A 23,654-nucleotide genomic window follows, 5' to 3' on the forward strand; every position below is an offset into this window, starting at 1 on the left:
GAAAGTAGGGAAATGACACCCTTCACAATAGTCCCAAATAATATAAAACACATTGGTGTGACTCTAATCAAGCAAAGGAAAGATCTGTATGACAAGAACTTCAAGTCTCTGAAGAAAGAATTCGAAGAAGATCTCAGAAGATGGAAACGCCTCCCATGCTCATGGAGTGGCAGGATTAATATAGTAAAAATGGCTATTTTGCCAAAGCAATCTTCAGTTTCAATGTAATCCCCATCAAAATTCCAACTCAATTCTTCATGGAGTTAGAAAGAGCAATGTGCACATACATTTGGTATAACAAAAAATGCAGAATAGCAAAACCTTTCCTCAACAATAAAAGAGCTTCTGGGGGAACCATCATCTCTGACCTCAAGCAGCAGTAGAGAGCAATAATGATCAAAAATTTATGATATTGATCAATGGAATAGTATTGAAGACCCAAAAATGAACCCACACTCCCATGGTAATTTAATCTTTGACAAAGGACCTAAAACCATCTAATGGAAAAAAGATAGCATTTTTATCAAATGTTGCTGTTTCAAGTGGAAGTCAGCATGTAGAAGAATGCAAATCAACCCATTCTTTTTGCCCTATACAAACCTTAAGTCCAAGTGGATCAAAGACCTCCACAGCCACTAGATACACTCAAACCAATAGAAGAAAAAGTTGGGAAGAGTCTTGATCATATAGGCATGGGGGAAAATTTCCTGAACAAAACATCAATGGTTTATGCTCTAAGATCTATAATCAACAAATGGGACGTCAGAAAACTGCAAAGTTATGTAAAGCAAAGGACGCTGTCTTTAGGACAAAATGGCAACCAACCAATTGGGAAAAGATTTTTACCAACCCTATATCTGATAGAGGGCCAATGTACAAAATATACAAAGAACTGAAGAAGTTAGACTCCAGAGAGCCAAATAACCCTATAAAAATGGGGTACAGAGCTAAACCAGTAATTCTCAGCTAAGGAATATAGAATGGCTGAGAATTTCCTAAAGAAATGCTCAACATCCTCAGTCATCAGGGAAATGCATATCAACCAACCCTGAGATTCCACATCACACCAGTTAGAATGGCTAATATCAAAACTCAGGTGACAACAAATGCTGGTAGGAATGTGGAGAAAGAGGAACACTCCTCGATTTTTGGTGGGATTGCAAACTGGTCAACCAATCTGGATATCATCTGGAATTTCTTCAGAAAATTGGACATTCCACAACCTGAGGACCTAGGTGTACCTCTCCAGAGCATATACCCAAAGGATGCTCCAGCATACAACAAAGACACATGCTCCCCTATATTCATAGCAGCCTTATTTGTAGTAGCCAGAGCTGGAAAGAACCCAGAAGCACTTTGACAGGTTAATGGATACAGAAAAGGTGGTACATCTACACAATGGAGTACTATTCAGCTATCAAAACAATGACTTCATGAAATTCATAGGCAAATGATTTGAACTAGAAAATATCATCCCGAGTTCTCTGCACCCAAATCCCGTGGGAGGGAGAGCTGAACCTTCAGAGAGGCAGACAAGCCTGGGAAACCAGAAGAGACTGCTCTCTGCACACACATCTCGGACGCCAGAGGAAAAAGCCAAAGACCATCTGGAACCCTGGTGCACTGAAGCTCCCGGAAGGGGCGGCACAGGTCTTCCTGGTTGCTGCCACTGCAGAGAGCCCGTGGGCAGCACCCCACGAGCGAACTTGAGCCCCGGGACCACAGGTAAGACCAACTTTTCTGCTGCAAGAAAGCTGCCTGGTGAGCTTGGGACACACGGAAGCAGAATTCCTCTAGGACCGGTCACGTTTTGTGTTTACCGGAAGTCCCACACCCGCGGATCCCGGCCCGCAGCAGCTCTCTGCCCCAGACCCTGTGAGAGAGAGACCCAACCGCCTGGTCAGGTGGGCACTCCTGAGGCTGCAGAGCGGAAGTGACAACCAACACTGCTCACCCCTGCCCACATCCCTGGTCCAAGAGGAAACTGTATAAGGCCTCTGGGCTCCCGTGGGGGAGGGCCCAGGAGCGGCAGGACCCCTGCCTGAGACACCACCAGAACCTGAAGGAAACAGACCGGATAAACAGTTCTGTGCACCCAAATCCCGTGGGAGGGAGAGCTGAACCTTCAGAGAGGCAGACAAGCCTGGGAAACCAGAAGAGACTGCTCTCTGCACACACATCTCGGACGCCAGAGGAAAAAGCCAAAGACCATCTGGAACCCTGGTGCACTGAAGCATCCAGAAGGGGCGGCACAGGTCTTCCTGGTTGCTGCCGCTGCAGAGAGCCCTTGAGCAGCACCCCACGAGCGAACTTGAGCCTCGGGACCACAGGTAAGACCAACTTTTCTGCTGCAAGAAAGCTGCCTGGTGAACTCAAGACACAGGCCCACAGGAACAGCTGAAGACCTGTAGAGAGGAAAAACTACATGCCCGAAAGCAGAACACTCTGTCCCCATAACTGACTGAAAGAGAGGAAAACAGGTCTACAGCACTCCTGACACACAGGCTTATAGGACAGTCTAGCCACTGTCAGAAATAGCAGAAAAAAGTAACACTAGAGATAATCTGATGGCGAGAGGCAAGTGCAGGAACACAAGCAACAGAAACCAAGACTACATGGCACCATCGGAGCCCAATTCTCCCATCAAAACAAACATGGAATATCCAAACACACAGGAAAAGCAAGATCTAGTTTCAAAATAATTTTTGATCATGATGCTGGAGGACTTCAAGAAAGACGTGAAGAACTCCCTTAGAGAACAAGTAGAAGCCTAGAGAGAGGAATCGCAAAAATGCCTGAAAGAATCGCAAAAATCCCTGAAAGAATTCCAGGAAAACATAAATAAACAAGTAGAAGCCCATAGAGAGGAGACACAAAAATCCCTGAAAGAATTCCAGGTAAACATAAATAAACAAGTAGAAGCCCATAGGGAGGAGACACAAAAATCCCTGAAAGAATTCCAGGAAAACACAATCAAACAGTTGAAGGAATTAAAAATGGAAATAGAAGCAATCAAGAAAGAAGACATGGAAACAACCCTGGATATAGAAAACCAAAAGAAGAGACAAGGAGCTGTAGATACAAGCTTCACCAACAGAATACAAGAGATGGAAGAGAGAATCTCAGGAGCAGAAGATTCCATAGAAATCATTGACTCAACTGTCAAAGATAATGTAAAGGGGGAAAAGCTACTGGTCCAAAACATACAGGAAATCTAGGACTCAATGAGAAGATCAAACCTAAGGATAATAGGTATAGAAGAGAGTGAAGACTCCCAGCTCAAAGGACCAGTAAATATCTTCAACAAAATCATAGAAGAAAACTTCCCTAACCTAAAGAAAGAGATACCCATAGACATACAAGAAGCCTACAGAACTCCAAATAGATTGGACCAGAAAAGAAACAGCTCCCGTCACATAATTGTCAAAACACCAAACGCACAAAATAAAGAAAGAATATTAAAAGCAGTAAGGGAAAAAGGTCAAGTAACATATAATGGGAGACCTATCAGAATCACACCAGACTTCTCGCCAGAAACTATGAAGGCCAGAAGATCCTGGACTGATGTCATACAGACCCTAAGAGAACACAAATGCCAGCCCAGGTTACTGTATCCAGCAAAACTCTCAATTAACATTGATGGAGAAACCAAGATATTCCATGACAAAACCAAATTAACACAATATCTTTCTCCAAATCCAGCACTACAAAGGATAATAAATGGTAAAGCCCAACATAAGGAGGCAAGCTATACCCTAGAAGAAGCAAGAAACTAATCGTCTTGGCAACAAAACAAAGAGAAAGAAAGCACACAAACATAACCTCACATCCAAATATGAATATAAAGGGAAACAATAATCACTATTCCTTAATATCTCTCAATATCAATGGCCTCAACTCCCCAATAAAAAGACATAGATTAACAAACTGGATACGCAACGAGGACCCTGCATTCTGCTGCCTACAGGAAACACACCTCAGAGACAAAGACAGACACTACCTCAGAGTGAAAGGCTGGAAAACAACTTTCCAAGCAAATGGTCAGAAGAAGCAAGCTGGAGTAGCCATTCTAATATCAAATAAAATCAATTTCCAACTAAAAGTCATCAAAAAAGATAAGGAAGAACACTTCATATTCATCAAAGGAAAAATCCACCAAGATGAACTCTCAATCTTAAATATCTATGCCCCAAATACAAGGGCACCTACATACGTAAAAGAAACCTTACTGAAGCTCAAAACACACATTGCACCTCACACAATAATAGTGGGAGATTTCAACACCCTACTCTCATCAATGGACAGATCATGGAAACAGAAATTAAACAGTTATGTCGACAGACTAAGAGAAGTCATGAGCCAAATGGACTTAACGGAAATTTATAAAATATTCTATCCTAAAGCAAAAGTATATACCTTCTTCTCAGCTCCTCATGGTACTTTCTCCAAAATTGACCATATAATTGGTAAAAAACGGGCCTCAACAGGTACAGAAAGATAGAAATAATCCCATGCTTGCTATCGGACCACCACGGCCTAAAACTGGTCTTCAATAACAATAAGGGAAGAATGCCCACATATACGTGGAAATTGAACAATGCTCTACTCAATGATAACCTGGTCAAGGAAGAAATAAAGAAAGAAATTAAAAACTTTTTAGAATTTAATGAAAATGAAGATACAACATACCCAAACTTATGGGACACAATGAAAGCTGTGCTAAGAGGAAAACTCATAGCACTGAGTGACTGCAGAAAGAAACAGGAAAGAGCATATGTCAACAGCTTGACAGCACACCTAAAAGCTCTAGAACAAAAAGAAGCAAATACACCCAGGAGGAGTAGAAGGCAGGAAATAATCAAACTCAGAGCTGAAATCAACCAAGTAGAAACAAAAAAGGACCATAGAAAGAATCAACAGAACCAAAAGTTGGTTCTTTGAGAAAATCAACAAGATAGATAAACCCTTAGCCAGACTAACGAGAGGACACAGAGAGTGCGTCCAAATTAACAAAATCAGAAATGAAAAGGGAGACATAACAACAGATTCAGAGGAAATTCAAAAAATCATCAGATCTTACTATAAAAACCTATATTCAACAAAACTTGAAAACCTTCAGGAAATGGACAATTTCCTAGACAGATACCAGGTATCGAAGTTAAATCAGGAACAGATAAACCAGTTAAACAACCCCATAACTCCTAAGGAAATAGAAGCAGTCATTAAAGGTCTCCCAACCGAAAAGAGCCCAGGTCCAGACGGGCTTAGTGCAGAATTCTATCAAACCTTCATAGAAGACCTCATACCAATATTATCCAAACTATTCCACAAAATTGAAACAGATGGAGCACTACCGAATTCCTTCTACGAAGCCACAATTACTCTTATACCTAAACCACACAAAGACACAACAAAGAAAGAGAACTTCAGACCAATTTCCCTTATGAATATCGACGCAAAAATACTCAATAAAACTCTGGCAAAACGAATCCAAGAGCACATCAAAACAATCATCCACCATGATCAAGTAGGCTTCATGCCAGGCATGCAGGGATGGTTTAATATAAGGAAAACCATCAACGTGATCCATTATATAAACAAACTGAAAAAACAGAACCACATGATCATTTCATTAGATGCTGAGAAAGCATTTGACAAAATTCAACACCCCTTCATGATAAAAGTCCTGGAAAGAATAGGAATTCAAGGCCCATACCCAAACATAGTAAAAGCCATATACAGCAAACCAGTTGCTAACATTAAACTAAATGGAGAGAAACTTGAAGCAATCCCACTAAAATCAGGGACCAGACAAGGCTGCCCACTCTCTCCCTACTTATTCAATATAGTTCTTGAAGTTCTAGCCAGAGCAATCAGACAACAAAAGGAGATCAAGGGGATACAGATCGGAAAAGAAGAAGTCACAATATCACTATTTGCAGATGACATGATAGTATATTTACGTGATCCCAAAAGTTCCACCAGAGAACTACTAAAGCTGATAAACAACTTCAGCAAAGTGGCTGGGTATAAAATTAACTCAAATAAATCAGTTGCCTTCCTCTATACAAAAGAGAAACAAGCCGAGAAAGAAATTAGGGAAACGACACCCTTCATAATAGACCCAAATAATATAAAGTACCTCGGTGTGACTTTCACCAAGCAAGTAAAAGATCTGTACAATAAGAACTTCAAGACACTGAGGAAAGAAATTGAAGAAGACCTCAGAAGATGGAAAGATCTCCCATGCTCATGGATTGGCAGGATTAATTTAGTAAAAATGGCCATTTTACCAAAAGCAATCTACAGATTCAATGCAATCCCCACCAAAATACCAATCCAATTCTTCAAAGAGTTAGACAGAACAATTTGCAAATTCATCTGGAATAACAAAAAACCCAGGATAGCTAAAGCTATCCTCAACAATAAAAGGACTTCAGGGGGAATCACTATTCCTGAACTCAAGCAGTATTACAGAGCAATAGTGATAAAAACTGCATGGCATTGGTACAGAGACAGACAGATAGACCAATGGAATAGAATTGAAGACCCAGAAATGAACCCACACACCTATGGTCACTTGATTTTTGACAAAGGAGCCAAAACCATCCAATGGAAAAAAGATAGCATTTTCAGCAAATGGTGCTGGTTCAACTGGAGGGCAACATGTAGAAGAATGCAGATCGATCCATGCTTATCACCCTGTACAAATCTTAAGTCCAAGTGGATCAAGGACCTCCACATCAAACCAGACTCACTCAAACTAATAGAAGAAAAACTAGGGAAGCATCTGGAACACATGGGCACTGGAAAAAATTTCCTGAACAAAACACCAATGGCTTATGCTCTAAGATCAAGAATCGACAAATGGGATCTCATAAAACTGCAAAGCTTCTGTAAGGCAAAGGACACGGTGGTTAGGACAAAACGGCAACCAACAGATTGGGAAAAATCTTTACCAATCCTACAACAGATAGAGGCCTTATATCCAAAATATACAAAGAACTCAAGAAGTTAGACCGCAGGGAAACAAATAACCCTATTAAAAAATGGGGTTCAGAGCTAAACAAAGAATTCACAGCTGAGGAATGCCGAATGGCTGAGAAACACCTAAAGAAATGTTCAACATCTTTAGTCATAAGGGAAATGCAAATCAAAACAACCCTGAGATTTCACCTCACACCAGTGAGAATGGCTAAGATCAAAAACTCAGGTGACAGCAGATGCTGGCGAGGATGTGGAGAAAGAGGAACACTCCTCCATTGTTGGTGGGATTGCAGACTGGTAAAACCATTCTGGAAATCAGTCTGGAGGTCCCTCAGAAAATTGGACATTGAACTGCCTGAGGATCCAGCTATACCTCTCTTGGGCATATACCCAAAAGATGCCTCAACATATAAAAGAGACACGTGCTCCACTATGTTCATCGCAGCCTTATTTATAATAGCCAGAAGCTGGAAAGAACCCAGATGCCCTTCAACAGAGGAATGGATACAGAAAATGTGGTACATCTACACAATGGAATATTACTCAGCTATCAAAAACAACGAGTTTATGAAATTCGTAGGCAAATGGTTGGAACTGGAAAATATCATCCTGAGTGAGCTAACCCAATCACAGAAAGACATACATGGTATGCACTCATTGATAAGTGGCTTTTAGCCCAAATGCTTGAATTACCCTAGATCCCTAGAACAAACGAAACTCAAGACGGATGATCAAAATGTGAATGCTTCACTCCTTCTTTAAATGAGGAAAAAGAATACCCTTGGCAGGGAAGGGAGAGGCAAAGATTAAAACAGAGACTTAAGGAACACCCATTCGGAGCCTGCCCCACATGTGGCCCATACATATACAGCCATTCAATTAGACAAGATGGATGAAGCAAAGAAGTGCAGACCGACAGGAGCTGGATGTAGATCGCTCCTGAGAGACACAGCCAGAATACAGCAAATACAGAGGCGAATGCCAGCAGCAAACCACTGAACTGAGAATAGGTCCCCCGTTGAAGGAATCAGAGAAAGAACTGGAAGAGCTTGAAGGTGCTCGAGACCCCAAAAGTACAACAATGTCAAGCAACCAGAGCTTCCAGGGACTAAGCCACTACCTAAATACTATTCATGGACTGACCCTGGACTCTGACCCCATAGGTTGCAATGAATATCCTAGTAAGAGCACCAGTGGAAGGGGAAGCCCTGGGTCCTGCTAAGACTGAACCCCCAGTGAACTTGACTATGGGGGGAAGGCGGCAATGGGGGGAGGGTTGGGAGGGGAACACCCATAAGGAAGGGGAGGGGGGAGGGGGATGTTTGCCCGGAAACCGGGAAAGGGGATAACACTTGAAATGTATATAAGAAATACTCAAGTTAATAAAAAAAAAAAAGAAAAAAAAAAAAAAGAAAATATCATCCCGAGTGAGGTAACCCAATCACAGAAAAACACACTTGGTATTCACTCACCGAAGAGTGAATATTAACACAAAATCTCCAGTTAACCCAAGATACAATCCACAGACCACATGAAGCTCAAGAAGAAGAATGACCAAAGTGTTTATGCTTCACTCCTTTTTAAAAGGGGGAACAAACATATTCATAGGAGGAGGTATGGAGGCAAAGTGTGAAGCACATACTGAAGGAACGGCCATTCAGATCCTGCCCCACATGTGGCCCATACATATACAGCCACCAAAACTAGATAAGATTGATGAAGCTAAGAAGTGCATGCTGACAGGACCAGGATACAGATGTCTCCTGAGAGACTCATTCTGAACATGTCCCATACAGAGGGGAATGGTAATAGCAAACAATTGAACGGGACCCCTATTGGAGGAATTAGAGAAAGGATTGAAAGAGCTATTGCAACCCTAGAGGAACTACATTTCTAACCATCCAGAGCTCCACTAAACCACTACTATACATGGACTGACCCATGGCTCCAGTTGCATATGTAGCCTTGTTGGATACCAAGGGAATGAGAAGGCCTTGGTCCTGCTAAGGTTGGACCTCCAGGGCAAGGGAATGTTTTGGGGCAGGAAGGGGGTTGGATGGGGTGGGGAGCACCCTTATAGAAGAAGTGGAGTGGGAGGGAATAGGGGGCTTATAGACAGGAAACTGTATAAAGGAATAACATTTGAAATATAAATAAAAATCCAACAAAAAATAAATTGCAATAATGAGTAGTCTAATAGTTTCTGTAAGATTATAGAATTAAGTTCCTAGTTTAAGAACTTTCAATAAATACAAGATCTCTTACTCTGTATTGCTAAACTCTCAAAGGGTATTCCGTAGTTCTGTACAATAAGCTTCCAATGAAAAAGCAATATGCAGGTCAAAGTAATACTGACCTTGTAGGTTAATTTATTTCTCGCGATTGAAATTTAAACCCATTTAATGTTCGTCTGGTTCTAAAAGACATGACATGGATTATTCTTTTCTGTATTCTATTGGAGATTTTAAGGTCATACCTAATGATGAAGATATGCTGTTGATAGTTATAGAATCTAGGCTTCCTCTGACATATCCAGAGGTAAGTAATAGGTTTTGTTTGACTTGTCAGTATTGAAATACAAGAAAGTTTAAGTCTAATGAAATGTTAATGTTAAAATCCAGTAGTTTTCAGGGGATTTTCATCCCTCCACATTGCAAGAAATAATGCCAAGTTATATCCTAATCTCAAAGCATTCTGGGAGATTTGAATTGTAAAGAAATATTTTTTACTTACATCACTCCCTACAGTCCCAGTTTCTATGTTAAAATTTGCTCTTTTTAAGGACTAACTCTACCAGTGGAATTTTGATTCTGGTAACATAACGACACAGTGCCCTATCATTTATGCATTTACATCATAGCATTCAAATATTAATTTGACAGATTACCAACTGAGTTACAACCTAGAAGGCATGAAGATTGTAGTTTATTTTTTATAGTTGGACATATTTCATGCTATAAAAATATAAAGCGGCACAACCAGTTGCCATGTGTAACCAGATGGTTGCTCTCTCTCTAGTTCTGGTTCTGTTGGGCCACAAGAAATAGTACTAATTTATCTCTGTGGCTCCATCCTGTCCAAAGTACTCTCTGACTCGGGTGGTCCATGGGCTGTTCCATTCTGGCACCTTGCCACGCTGCTTTGCTTTCACTCACAGTTCCCTTGGCAGGTTGTTACCAGGTCAGTCATACACATCCCAATTCTGTGGCAGAATTGATGCATCCCACCACTGCACCTTCTCTTGAACTCAATTAAGTAGCCACATGAAAAAAACACATCACACAATAACCTCTTACTCAATTGATAAGTATACTTTGCCCATCTGGACAGCACAAAATCCTATACACAACCATATCTATAAATATTCAAATCAACCTATATCTACATGCAGAGAAGAATGTTCATAGCTGCTGCCATGTTCTCCCAGCTCCTTCTCCTCACTCTAAGTCCTTCTCCTTTTTCTAAAACCTTTCTCCCACCCATCCTTTCTTCTCGTCCAATGATAGGCCTTGCTCTACCCTGTACCTGCTTCCTCCATAAAGACATCAACCTACTCATACCTAACCGCAACAATCTGAATCCATTTCTTATCCTTCACATAGCCCAATTGGTTTATTCTGCACTTTATAGAGTGTGAACACTCGTCAATAGGATAGTGGATTTTGTACTTGGATACAAGATAATGGTGCCATTTTGGGAGGTTATGGACCTATTACAAATTATGGCCTTGCTAGAGGACATGTATCTCTGTGGATAAGCTTTGCCCCATTTTCAGTTTACTGTCTTTGTTTTTATGTGTGGTTGAAGATGTGATTGCTCAGTTTTCTCCTCTGTCCATTTACCTCCATGTCTTTTATGAACATAGACATGCCCTGTGTAGTATTAAGCCAAAATAATCTCCTCAGTAAATTGCTTTTGGTCATGTTGCTTTATTACAATAACATAAAGTAATTAATATAGTTCTTCATTTTAACCTATTTAACCTAGGAGAAGAATCCATTAAATCATTACTAAAAGGATGTGTTGGGTGACATGAAAAAAGACACCAATAATTTGGTGAGATTGTCAATCATTAGATTTCATTCATTTCCCATATTTCAATAAAACTGATGGATCTCAAGAACTTTGCATCAATCTCCAATCTTTAACTCAATTTTAGATCCCCAGTGAAATTATTATACTCGGTAGAAATAAAGACGTATATCAAAGCTACTAAACAGTGGCAGAACCTCAAAACATCATTTTTTGTTAGGTAATAAAGTTGTGTAAGGCATATTGGACTCAAGGAAAATTGAAACTCATCACTATTATAAGATATATCACAATTTTATTTAAGCTTCAATGCATAGTAATATTTAAAAGTTTTTCAATAAGTAGTTATATAATTATGTAACACTAAAGTAGAAATTTTCAGTGGGCTCTTTTATGTTTTCTGGAGTCTTCTTAACTTGATATACTATGCAATGAAAACATTATTGGGATAAATGAAGATTTCAAAAAATGCATGGCACTATTTTGTTGCATATCTTAGAAAGAAAATCCTATTCGAAGAAAAATAGTTTTCCATAAAGTTCGGATTCTTGACATAAAATATTCATTTAAAACTCAAATTTATAACTGAACAAGATTTCAGATTTTGTGTTAAGACACTTAACCTATGGCTTATAATCTACATATTTCATAGAGAACTGTTTTGTTTCAAATTTTGTAACAGAAAGAACTGTTTATTTTGTCATTATATTCAACTGTGATTCCTTCCGATTTTTCTGATCACACAACAGCGTACATCAACTGTACAAAAATTCAAAGAACCAATTAGTCACAGAATTTGTCTCTTGAAATCTATAGTTTTTCATTAGGAAAATTGCTAGAGTTTGAATATAGCTTATTATTTCCAAATAGCCTGATATTTTGTCTCTATAACTAGATAATATGTTAATAAGTCAGTGAGAGATGAATAGGATAAATCATGCCAGTGACATAAGGGAACTTGGTTTACATCTGCTGATTTTCTTAATTTACATTGTTGTTTTGATCCCACAAAATGTGATATGTAGTCTAAACTAAGTGAGGACTCAGCCAGTAACATAGTCATTAATGTGTATAGCTAGTTAACAAATTTTGAATGGGACTTATGATCCAAATAAACCTTTTACATCACACAGATGCCATATTATTTTTAAGTCCAAAAGACTGATATATGTAGTTTAATATGTCCTATCAAACCTATCAAAGTATTAAAAAACAGATAAGAAAATTATAATAAAAGTGGAGAAAGAGTTCTCAATATAATAAAAATGTTTCATATTAGTGTTTATACTCAGATATTTAAAATATGAAATTTACTAAATTATTGTAGATTGTAAAGAAGACTGACTATAATTTCCTATCCAAGTAGAAATCTAATTGCTATTTTTAAATCCTTTTATATATAATTTTGGTGTGTATGTCTATGTTTCTTGTGTGAACACCATGCTTTAAAAGCATTGTGAGCTAGAAGAGGTATGTAATGGATCTAGAACTCAGATCCTCAAGAAATTGTACAAGGTTAAATGCTGACTCATATCTTCAGTCACTTATTATTAATTTCTGTATTCTTTGACAAAAATTTAAGACGTGACTACTTAATTCCCACTTCTAAAACATAACACATTTAAATATTTATTTTGTTTTCCAAATATTTTAAACACAACTTAATATATTTGATGTTCCATGCTCTTTCTAGAAAAAAAGGTTATGTGATTTTTACAATGCAAAGAGAATTCTAAAAGCTAGAAATTTGGTGGTATTTGCCTATCATGTGTGGCATTATATCTTATTCTAAGTATTAGAAAAAATATACTAAAAATTTTAAAAATTAAATAGCATAGTATGATATTTCTTAAAAGTTATAATCTAGTATATACTTGTTAAATATGCCAGTGTTGTGAAGACAGATTGATCTGAAAAAAATTCTACTGAAGTTTAAAAGGCTAAATTTTTTTTTTACCCTTTCCATACACACCTCAGTCCCTTTCCATCTCTCCCCTCTCCCACAGCCTTCCTTCTTCCTCCCCTTGTCACTGCCTGAATTTCCTCTCCTGTCTCCTCCTTTTCTTATGAAGTCCCACCCTCTCCTTTTATCTCCTCACCTCCTAACCATCCCCTCTTCCTATCTCTACCCTCACCCCTCATCTTTGCCCTTCTCCCCTGCCCCTTCCGCCCCTAGCCTTCTCCTTTCTTTTTTTTTTTTTTTATTAACTTGAGTATTTCTTATATACATTTCGAGTGTTATTCCCTTTCCCGGTTTCCGGGCAAACATCCCCCTCCCCCCTCCCCTTCCTTATGGGTGTTCCCCTCCCAACCCTCCCCCCATTGCCGCCCTCCCCCCATAGACTAGTTCACTGGGGGTTCAGTCTTAGCAGGACCCAGGGCTTCCCCTTCCACTGGTGCTCTTACTAGGATATTCATTGCTACCTATGGGTTCAGAGTCCAGGGTCAGTCCATGTATAGTCTTTAGGTAGTGGCTTAGTCCCTGGAAGCTCTGGTTGCTTGGCATTGTTGTACTTTTGGGGTCTCGAGCCCCTTCAAGCTCTTCCAGTTCTTTCTCTGATTCCTTCAATAGGGGACCTATTCTCAGTTCAGTGGTTTGCTGCTGGCATTCGCCTCTGTATTTGCTGTATTCTGGCTGTGTCTCTCAGGAGCGATCTACATCCAGCTCCTGTCGGTCTGCACTTCTTTGCTTCATCCATCTTGTCTAATTGGGTGGCTGTACATGCATGGGCCAAATGTGGGGCAGGCTCTAAATGGGTGTTCCTTAAGTCTCTGTTTTAATCTTTGCCTCTCCCTTCCCTGCCAAGGGTATTCTTTTTCCTCATTTAAAGAAGGAGTGAAGCATTCACATTTTGATCATCCGTCTTGAGTTTCGTTTGTTCTAGGGATCTAGGGTAATTCAAGCATTTGGGCTAATAGCCACTTATCAATGACTGCATACCATGTATGTCTTTCTGTGATTGGGTTAGCTCACTCAGGATGATATTTTCCAGTTCCAACCATTTGCCTACGAATTTCATAAACTCGTTGTTTTTGATAGCTGAGTAATATTCCATTGTGTAGATGTACCACATTTTCTGTATCCATTCCTCTGTTGAAGGGCATCTGGGTTCTTTCCAGCTTCTGGCTATTATGAATAAGGCTGCGATGAACATAGTGGAGCACGTGTCTCTTTTATATGTTGAGGCATCTTTTGGGTATATGCCCAAGAGAGGTATAGCTGGATCCTCAGGCAGTTCAATGTCCCATTTTCTGAGGAACCTCCAGACTGATTTCCAGAATGGTTTTACCAGTCTGCAATCCCACCAACAATGGAGGAGTGTTCCTCTTTCTCCACATCCTCGCCAGCATCTGCTGTCACCTGAGTTTTTGATCTTAGCCAATCGCACTGGTGTGAGGTGAAATCTCAGGGTTGTTTTGATTTGCATTTCCCTTATGACTAAAGATGTTGAACATTTCTTTAGGTGTTTCTCAGCCATTCGGCATTCCTCAGCTGTGAATTCTTTGTTTAGCTCTGAACCCCATTTTTAATAGGGTTATTTGTTTCCCTGCGGTCTAACTTCTTGAGTTCTTTGTATATTTTGGATATAAGGCCTCTATCTGTTGTAGGATTGGTAAAGATCTTTTCCCAATCTGTTGGTTGCCGTTTTGTCCTAACCACAGTGTACTTTGCCTTACAGAAGCTGTGCAGTTTTATGAGATCCCATTTGTCGATTCTTGATCTTAGAGCATAAGCCATTGGTGTTTTGTTCAGGAAATTTTTTCCAGTGCCCATGTGTTCCAGATGTTTCCCTAGTTTTTCTTCTATTAGTTTGAGTGTGTCTGGTTTGATGTGGAGGTCCTTGATCCACTTGGACTTAAGCTTTGTACAGGGTGATAAGCATGGATCGATCTGCATTCTTCTACATGTTGACCTCCAGTTGAACCAGCACCATTTGCTGAAAATGCTATCTTTTTTCCATTGGATGGTTTTGGCTCCTTTGTCAAAAATCAAGTGACCATAGGTGTGTGGGTTCATTTCTACGTCTTCAATTCTATTCCATTGGTCTATCTGTCTGTCCCTGTACCAATACCATGCAGTTTTTATCACTATTGCTCTGTAATACTGCTTGAGTTCAGGGATAGTGATTCCCCCTGAAGTCCTTTTATTGTTGAGGATAGCTTTAGCTATCCTGGGTTTTTTGTTATTCCAGATGAATTTGCAAATTGTTCTGTCTAACTCTTTGAAGAATTGGATTGGTATTTTGATGGGGATTGCATTGAATCTGTAGATTGCTTTTGGTAAAATGGCCATTTTTACTATATTAATCCTGCCAATCCATGAGCATGGGAGATCTTTCCATCTTCTGAGGTCTTCTTCAATTTCTTTCCTCAGTGTCTTGAAGTTCTTATTGTACAGATCTTTTACTTGCTTGGTTAAAGTCACACCGAGGTACTTTATATTATTTGGGTCTATTATGAAGGGTGTCGTTTCCCTAATTTCTTTCTCGGCTTGTTTCTCTTTTGTATAGAGGAAGGCAACTGATTTATTTGAGTTAATTTTATACCCAGCCAATTTGCTGAAGTTGTTTATCAGCTTTAGTAGTTCTCTGTTGGAACTTTTGGGATCACTTAAATATACTATCATGTGATCTGCAAATAGTGATATTTTGACCTCTTCTTTTCCGATCTGTATCCGTTTGATCTCCTTTTGTTGTCTGATTGCTCTGGCTAGAACTTCAAGAACTATATTGAATAAGTAGGGAGAGAGTGGGCAGCCTTGTCTGGTCCCTGATTTTAGTGGGATTGCTTCAAGTTTCTCTCCATTTAGTTTAATGTTAGCAACTGGTTTGCTGTATATGGCTTTTACTATGTTTAGGTATGGGCCTTGAATTCCTATACTTTCCAGGACTTTTATCATGAAGGGGTGTTGAATTTTGTCAAATGCTTTCTCAGCATCTAATGAAATGATCATGTGGTTCTGTTCTTTCAGTTTGTTTATATAATGGATCACGTTGATGGTTTTCCGTATATTAAACCATCCCTGCATGCCTGGGATGAAGCCTACTTGATCATGGTGGATGATTGTTTTGATATGCTCTTGAATTCGGTTTGCCAGAATTTTATTGAGTATTTTTGCGTCGATATTCATAAGGGAAATTGGTCTGAAATTCTCTTTCTTTGTTGTGTCTTTGTGTGGTTTAGGTATAAGAGTAATTGTGGCTTCATAGAAGGAATTCGGTAGGGCTCCATCTGTTTCAATTTTGTGGAATAGTTTGGATAATATTGGTATGAGGTCTTCTATGAAGGTTTGATAGAATTCTGCACTAAACCCGTCTGGACCTGGGCTCTTTTTGGTTGGGAGACCTTTAATGACTGCTTCTATTTCCTTAGGAGTTATGGGGTTGTTTAACTGGTTTATCTGTTCCTGATTTAACTTCGATACCTGGTATCTGTCTAGGAAATTGTCCATTTCCTGAAGATTTTCAAATTTTGTTGAATATAGGTTTTTATAGTAAGATCTGATGATTTTTTGAATTTCCTCTGAATCTGTAGTTATGTCTCCCTTTTCATTTCTGATTTTGTTAATTTGGACGCACTCTCTGTGTCCTCTCGTTAGTCTGGCTAAGGGTTTATCTATCTTGTTGATTTTCTCAAAGAACCAACTTTTGGTTCTGTTGATTCTTTCTATGGTCCTTTTTGTTTCTACTTGGTTGATTTCAGCTCTGAGTTTAATTATTTCCTGCCTTCTACTCCTCCTGGGTGTATTTGCTTCTTTTTGTTCTAGAGCTTTTAGGTGTGCTGTCAAGCTGCTGACATATGCTCTTTCCTGTTTCTTTCTGCAGGCACTCAGCGCTATGAGTTTTCCTCTTAGCACAGCTTTCATTGTGTCCCATAAGTTTGGGTATGTTGTATCTTCATTTTCATTAAATTCTAAAAAGTTTTTAATTTCTTTCTTTATTTCTTCCTTGACCAGGTTATCATTGAGTAGAGCATTGTTCAATTTCCACGTATATGTGGGCATTCTTCCCTTATTGTTATTGAAGACCAGTTTTAGGCCGTGGTGGTCCGATAGCACGCATGGGATTATTTCTATCTTTCTGTACCTGTTGAGGCCCGTTTTTTGACCAATTATATGGTCAATTTTGGAGAAAGTGCCATGAGGAGCTGAGAAGAAGGTATATCCTTTTGCTTTAGAATAGAATGTTCTATAAATATCAGTTAAGTCCATTTGGCTCATTACTTCTCTTAGTCTGTCAACATCACTGTTTCATTTCTGTTTACATGATCTGTCCATTGATGAGAGTGGGGTGTTGAAATCTCCCACTATTATTGTGTGAGGTGCAATGTGTGTTTTGAGCTTTAGTAAGGTTTCTTTTACGTATGTAGGTGCCCTTGTATTTGGGGCATAGATATTTAGGATTGAGAGTTCATCTTGGTGGATTTTTCCTTTGATGAATATGAAGTGTCCTTCCTTATCTTTTTTGATGACTTTTAGTTGGAAATTGATTTTATTTGATATTAGAATGGCTACTCCAGCTTGCTTCTTCTGACCATTTGCTTGGAAAGTTGTTTTCCAGCCTTTCACTCTGAGGTAGTGTCTGTCTTTGTCTCTGAGGTGTGTTTCCTGCAGGCAGCAGAATGCAGGGTCCTCGTTGCGTATCCAGTTTGTTAATCTATGTCTTTTTATTGGGGAGTTGAGGCCATTGATATTGAGTGATATTAAGGAATAGTGATTATTGTTTCCCTTTATATTCATATTTGGATGTGAGGTTATGTTTGTGTGCTTTCATTCTCTTTGTTTTGTTGCCAAGACGATTAGTTTCTTGCTTCTTCTAGGGTATAGCTTGCCTCCTTATGTTGGGCTTTACCATTTATTATCCTTTGTAGTGCTGGATTTGGAGAAAGATATTGTGTAAATTTAGTTTTGTCATGGAATATCTTGGTTTCTCCATCAATGTTAATTGAGAGTTTTGCTGGATACAGTAACCTGGGCTGGCATTTGTGTTCTCTTAGGGTCTGTATGACATCAGTCCAGGATCTTCTGGCCTTCATAGTTTCTGGCGAGAAGTCTGGTGTGATTCTGATAGGTCTCCCTTTATATGTTACTTGACCTTTTTCCCTTACTGCTTTTAATATTCTTTCTTTATTTTGTGCGTTTGGTGTTTTGACAATTATGTGACGGGAGGTGTTTCTTTTCTGGTCCAATCTATTTGGAGTTCTGTAGGCTTCTTGTATGTCTATGGGTATCTCTTTTTTTAGGTTAGGGAAGTTTTCTTCTATGATTTTGTTGAAGATATTTACTGGTCCTTTGAGCTGGGAGTCTTCACTCTCTTCTATACCTATTATCCTTAGGTTTGATCTTCTCATTGAGTCCTGGATTTCCTGTATGTTTTGGACCAGTAGCTTTTTCCGCTTTACATTATCTTTGTCAGTTGAGTCAATGATTTCTATGGAATCCTCTGCTCCTGAGATTCTCTCTTCCATCTCTTGTATTCTGTTGGTGAAGCTTGTATCTACAGCTCCTTGTCTCTTCTTTTGGTTTTCTATATCCAGGGTTGTTTCCATGTCTTCTTTCTTGATTGCTTCTATTTCCATTTTTAATTCATTCAACTGTTTGATTGTGTTTTCCTGGAATTCTTTCAGGGATTTTTGCGATTCCTCTCTGTAGGCTTCTACTTGTTTATTAATGTTTTCCTGTGTTTCCCTAAGTGTGTTCATGTCTTTCTTGAAGTCCTCCAGCATCATGATCAAATATGATTTTGAAACTAGATCTTGCTTTTCTGGTGTGTTTGAATATTCCATGTTTGTTTTGGTGGGAGAATTGGGCTCCGATGATGGCATGTAGTCTTGGTTTCTGTTGCTTGGGTTCCTGTGCTTGCCTCTCGCCATCAGATTATCTCTAGTGTTACTTTTTTCTGCTATTTCTGACAGTGGCTAGACTGTCCTATAAGCCTGTGTGTCAGGAGTGCTGTAGACCTGTTTTCCTCTCTTTCAGCCAGTTATGGGGACAGAGTGTTCTGCTTTCGGGCGTGTAGTTTTTCCTCTCTACAGGTCTTCAGCTGTTCCTGTGGGCCTGTGTCTTGAGTTCACCAGGCAGCTTTCTTGCAGCAGAAAATTTGGTCTTACCTGTGGTCCCGAGGCTCAGGTTCGCTCGTGGGGTGCTGCCCAGGGGCTCTCTGCAGCGGCAGCAACCAGGAAGACCTGTGCCGCCCCTTCCGGGAGCTTCAGTGCACCAGGGTTCCAGATGGTCTTTGGCTTTTTCCTCTGGTGTCCGAGATGTGTGTGCAGGGAGCAGTCTCTTCTGGTTTCCCAGGCTTGTCTGCCTCTCTGAAGGTTTAGCTCTCCCTCCCACGGGATTTGGGTGCAGAGAACTGTTTATCCGGTCTGTTTCTTTCCGGTTCCGGTGGTGTCTCAGGCAGGTGTCTTGCTGCTCCTGGGCCCTCCTCCACGGGAGCCCAGAGGCCTTATACAGTTTCCTCTTGGGCCAGGGATGTGGGCAGGGGTGAGCAGTGTTGTTGGTCTCTTCCACTCTGCAGCCTCAGGAGTGCCCACCTGACCAGGCGGTTGGGTCTCTCTCTCACCCAAGGCTAAAATTTTAATGTGAGTTATACTGTTACCATAAGTTTATGCCTTAAGAACTAAATACAATTCTCAAGATTTAAAAGAATCTTTTAAAAACCGGATCACTTTTAACATTTCAGTCAGCATTATGTACCAATGACAATAGAAACAATCAATAATAAGATATTTCTTAAGTAGCTTATATAATTATACCTGTCCCTTTCATGTAAGCACAGAGGGCTGACAGGCTAATGTGGTTATGTGTCAATGGACGTTGCTTAAATTGTAATTACAGTTTAGAGTGCAGCTGTTAAAAATATACCAAAATAAATTTTCAAACTGACCTTTCATGTTCATATTTGTAATTTTGCCAACTGTTTAATTTATAGGCATTTCACTTGGGCACTTTCCCAAATATAGGCCTTTAAATAAATTAACTCAGCTGTAGTTTTTCTATACCAAATTGAGTGTTTTTATTATATGCTATAATATCATCAGAGTGAATTTTGTTTTGAAGCTGTAATTCTTTCAGATATATAACTGCCATTTGAATACAACAGAATGAATCCTTTTAAATTTTTCATTAGAAATGTTTTATATGGGTCTTAAATTCAATTTTAAAATCCTGAAATCAATTTTAAAATACTGAAGCATGGCCTCTTCCATATCAAAAAATGATCAAACCTTTGTAACTCTCAAAAAATAGAAGGAAATAAAACATGTTTTCTTTTTTAATATTTTAGTAGTACTTTATATTAATTTTATATTTAGTCCCTATGAAATAAATAGCACATTGTGTTTTTATTTACACACAATTATAATTAACCAATCTAATTATACACATTCTTGCTATTGAAATGTTAATTCTATACCAAGAAAACTGAACAGGAATATTTTTAACTAATTATCCATTCCTCATTTAGAGACCTAGGCCAGATGATGACTGTCTGGTAGCATCTGCCTTACTACCCTTCTTTTAAACAAAAGAAAACAAACTCTGAATCATATTAATTCTTTGGCAAGAATTTCATTTTTCACTATTCACTATTCACTAAAGGAAAATTTCAATACTAAAATTGAAGTATAAAATAGAAGAATAAACAGTCCCCTACATAATCCAAGGCAAAAACCTTGTAGAACACACTGCATAAATGGAAAACTGAAATTAAAATAAACTGAGTGTTTTGTTAAAAATGAAGGCTGAGAATGGACTGGTTGGGATCAAATTTTATCACAATAATGACTATGAGAGCTTGGAAGTATTAGTTAAACTTTCTAAGCTTAAATATTCTAACTTGACAAGCTATAATAATAATTATTTTCTACCTGTCAAAGTTTTTGATAATGAAAAAGCATAATATTGAACAAGATTCCACCCAAAGTCTCACAAATTTTAAGGACTCCAAAAATGATAGATATTCTAACAAATAAAATGGATACCAATATAATATACAGTAATCTCAGTCCACACATGGACACACAATCCTCTAACCCAAACAGACAACCCTCCACCCTGCATATACATGCATGTGTGCACAATGCATCCACGGTCTCGAAGTAGTTTGTCAAAAGGAATATGCATGTCTAATATCTGCATACTTTTCATAAGAGTCTATGCTTAGAGAAATGTAATTTCACTAGCTTCATCATCAAGTCTGTGACGATTCAGAGTTAGTTAAATTTAGAAAAAATTGATAGTTACAAATGGAAAAAATAAAAGTAAAATGAAATAAAGCATAAAAAATATTTAAATTTAGTAGGTTCAGGTACCATATGCGATGTTTGTATTTTTCCCCACTGTCATTAAAATTCTCATTCATGATAAACTTTGGTTATTTCCTATTCCTACTAATGAAGATGTAGAGATGTTAATTTTAGTTCCTTTTCTGAATCATATATGAGAGAGATGGCCTTCACTTCCATGTTTACCTTATACTTTACCTCCAGCCTTTATATATCCAGTTAATATTATAGACTCTTGGATACTGACTTTTCTTAACTATTTGACAATTTAAATCATTTATTTTATGAACTGTAGTTATTTTCATACTCTATTCCTCTCTGTCACCCCTCTTACCCTCCCCCTCCTCCTCCACCTGCACTTCCTGCCCTCCCACTCCCGTTCTCTCTAATTTCCCTCTTAGTTTCATGCCACTCTTTGCATTGACACACTAAGTATAGAGATTCTTGCCAAAGTACGAGGAGGATGATATCTACTGGGAAAGTGACAACTCATCAGAACCTAAACCACAGCAGAAAATTACACACCAACACTTTTCCTACATAGCTGTGAACTCTCTGAATTACAATATAAGCAGCCTGGCAAAATATGCTCACTAGGACTTCAGTGGCATGGATGTTATGGGAATAACCAACTATTCTTTCTTAAATCCTGTCCCACAGGAGGGAACTCATACTTGATATGGTTAACTAGAAACAAACAAACAGACAGACAAAACACATCTGGCTTGATCATAGACCTAGGGGAGAAGTTACTACTACTGCTATTCTGATATATTGATATGGTTAAATATACTTCTTAATTCTTGTTTTATAGCCATACATCATTGCATTTTTCAACTTTTACAGAGAAGCTTGGGGTTTTTGGGTAGTAGATTACACTTAATACAGAAACTCACAAGCTGGTCAACTTATTTTCAATATCATACACATAAATCTTGGATATTGTCATAGAAGATATGGAAAAACTCTATGAGCCACACTGAATAGGTTTCTATAGGAAAATACTGCTTGGCATGAACGATGTTTTGGATGCAAGCATGAATTCATAACAACTGTGATTACATTCAGAACCCATGAATAAAATTAAGCCAATCCATATCTCAGCAGAGATGCTTTAGGGGATCATGACAGCACACCCTTGTCCAGGGAACTACTGGCAACAGATGGCTTCTAGATGGAGGATTATAATTTTTATTTCAGACCTCTGAGAACCTACTCATACTCTGTAACTGTGCACATATAAATTACACTAAAAGGACTCAATAGGCTTACAAAAGAACAGAACATAAAGTTTGGAGAGAAATATTTGACAGATACAAAGGGAGAACTAGAGGAAAGGAAATGAAAGGGTCAATTTAATCCAAACATGTTATACAGGCATGATATTCTCAAACTCTAAAACAGAGATAAAAAAGAAAAAGACGGAAACAGACGGGATAAACAGTTCTCTGCACCCAAATCCCGTGGGAAGGAGAGCTAAACCTTCAGAGAGCCAGACACGCCTGGGAAACCAGAAGAGACTGCACTCTGCACATACATCTCGGACGCCAGAGGAAAACACCAAACGCCATCTGGAACCCTGGTGCACTGAAGCTCCCGGAAACGACGGCGCAGATCTTCCTGGTTGCTGCCACCGCAGAGAGCTCATGGCCAGCACCCAGCGAAGAAACTTGAGCCTCGGGACCACAGGTAAGACCAACTTTTCTGCTGCAAGAGACCTGCCTGGTGATCTCAGGACACACAGAAGCAGAATTCCTCTAGGACCGGGCACCTCCTGTATTTACCAGGAGTCCCACACCCGCGGATCCCGGCCCACACCAGCTCTCTGCTCCCAGACCCCCTGGGAGAGAGACCTCACCGCCTGGTCAGGTGGGCACTCCTGAAGCTGCAGAGCGGAAGAGACCACCAACACTGCCCACCCCTGCCCACATCCCTGGCCCAAGACGAAACTGTATAAGGCCTCTGGGTTCCCGTGGGGGAGGGCCCAGGAGCAGCAGGACTGCTACGTCTGAGACACCACCAGAACCTGAAGGAAACAGACCAGATAAACAGTTCTCTGCACCCAAAACCCGTGGAAGGGAGAGCAAAAGCTTCAGAGAGGCAGACACGTCTGGGAAACCAGAAGAGACTGCACTCTGCACACATCTCTGACGCCAGAGGAAAACACCAAACGCCATCTGGAACCGTGGTGCACTGAAGCTCCCGGAAAGGACGGCACAGATCTTACTGGTTGCTGCCGCCACAGAGAGCTAGTGGGCAGCACACCCCGAGTGAACTTGAGCCTCGGGACCACAGGCTGAAAGAAAACAGAAAACAGGTCTACAGCACTCCTGACACACAGGCTTAGA

The sequence above is a fragment of the Rattus norvegicus genome, chromosome 2, assembly GCF_021556685.1.
Source record: "Rattus norvegicus strain SHRSP/BbbUtx chromosome 2, alternate assembly SHRSP_T2T, whole genome shotgun sequence".
NCBI classification, from domain to species: domain Eukaryota; kingdom Metazoa; phylum Chordata; class Mammalia; order Rodentia; family Muridae; genus Rattus; species Rattus norvegicus.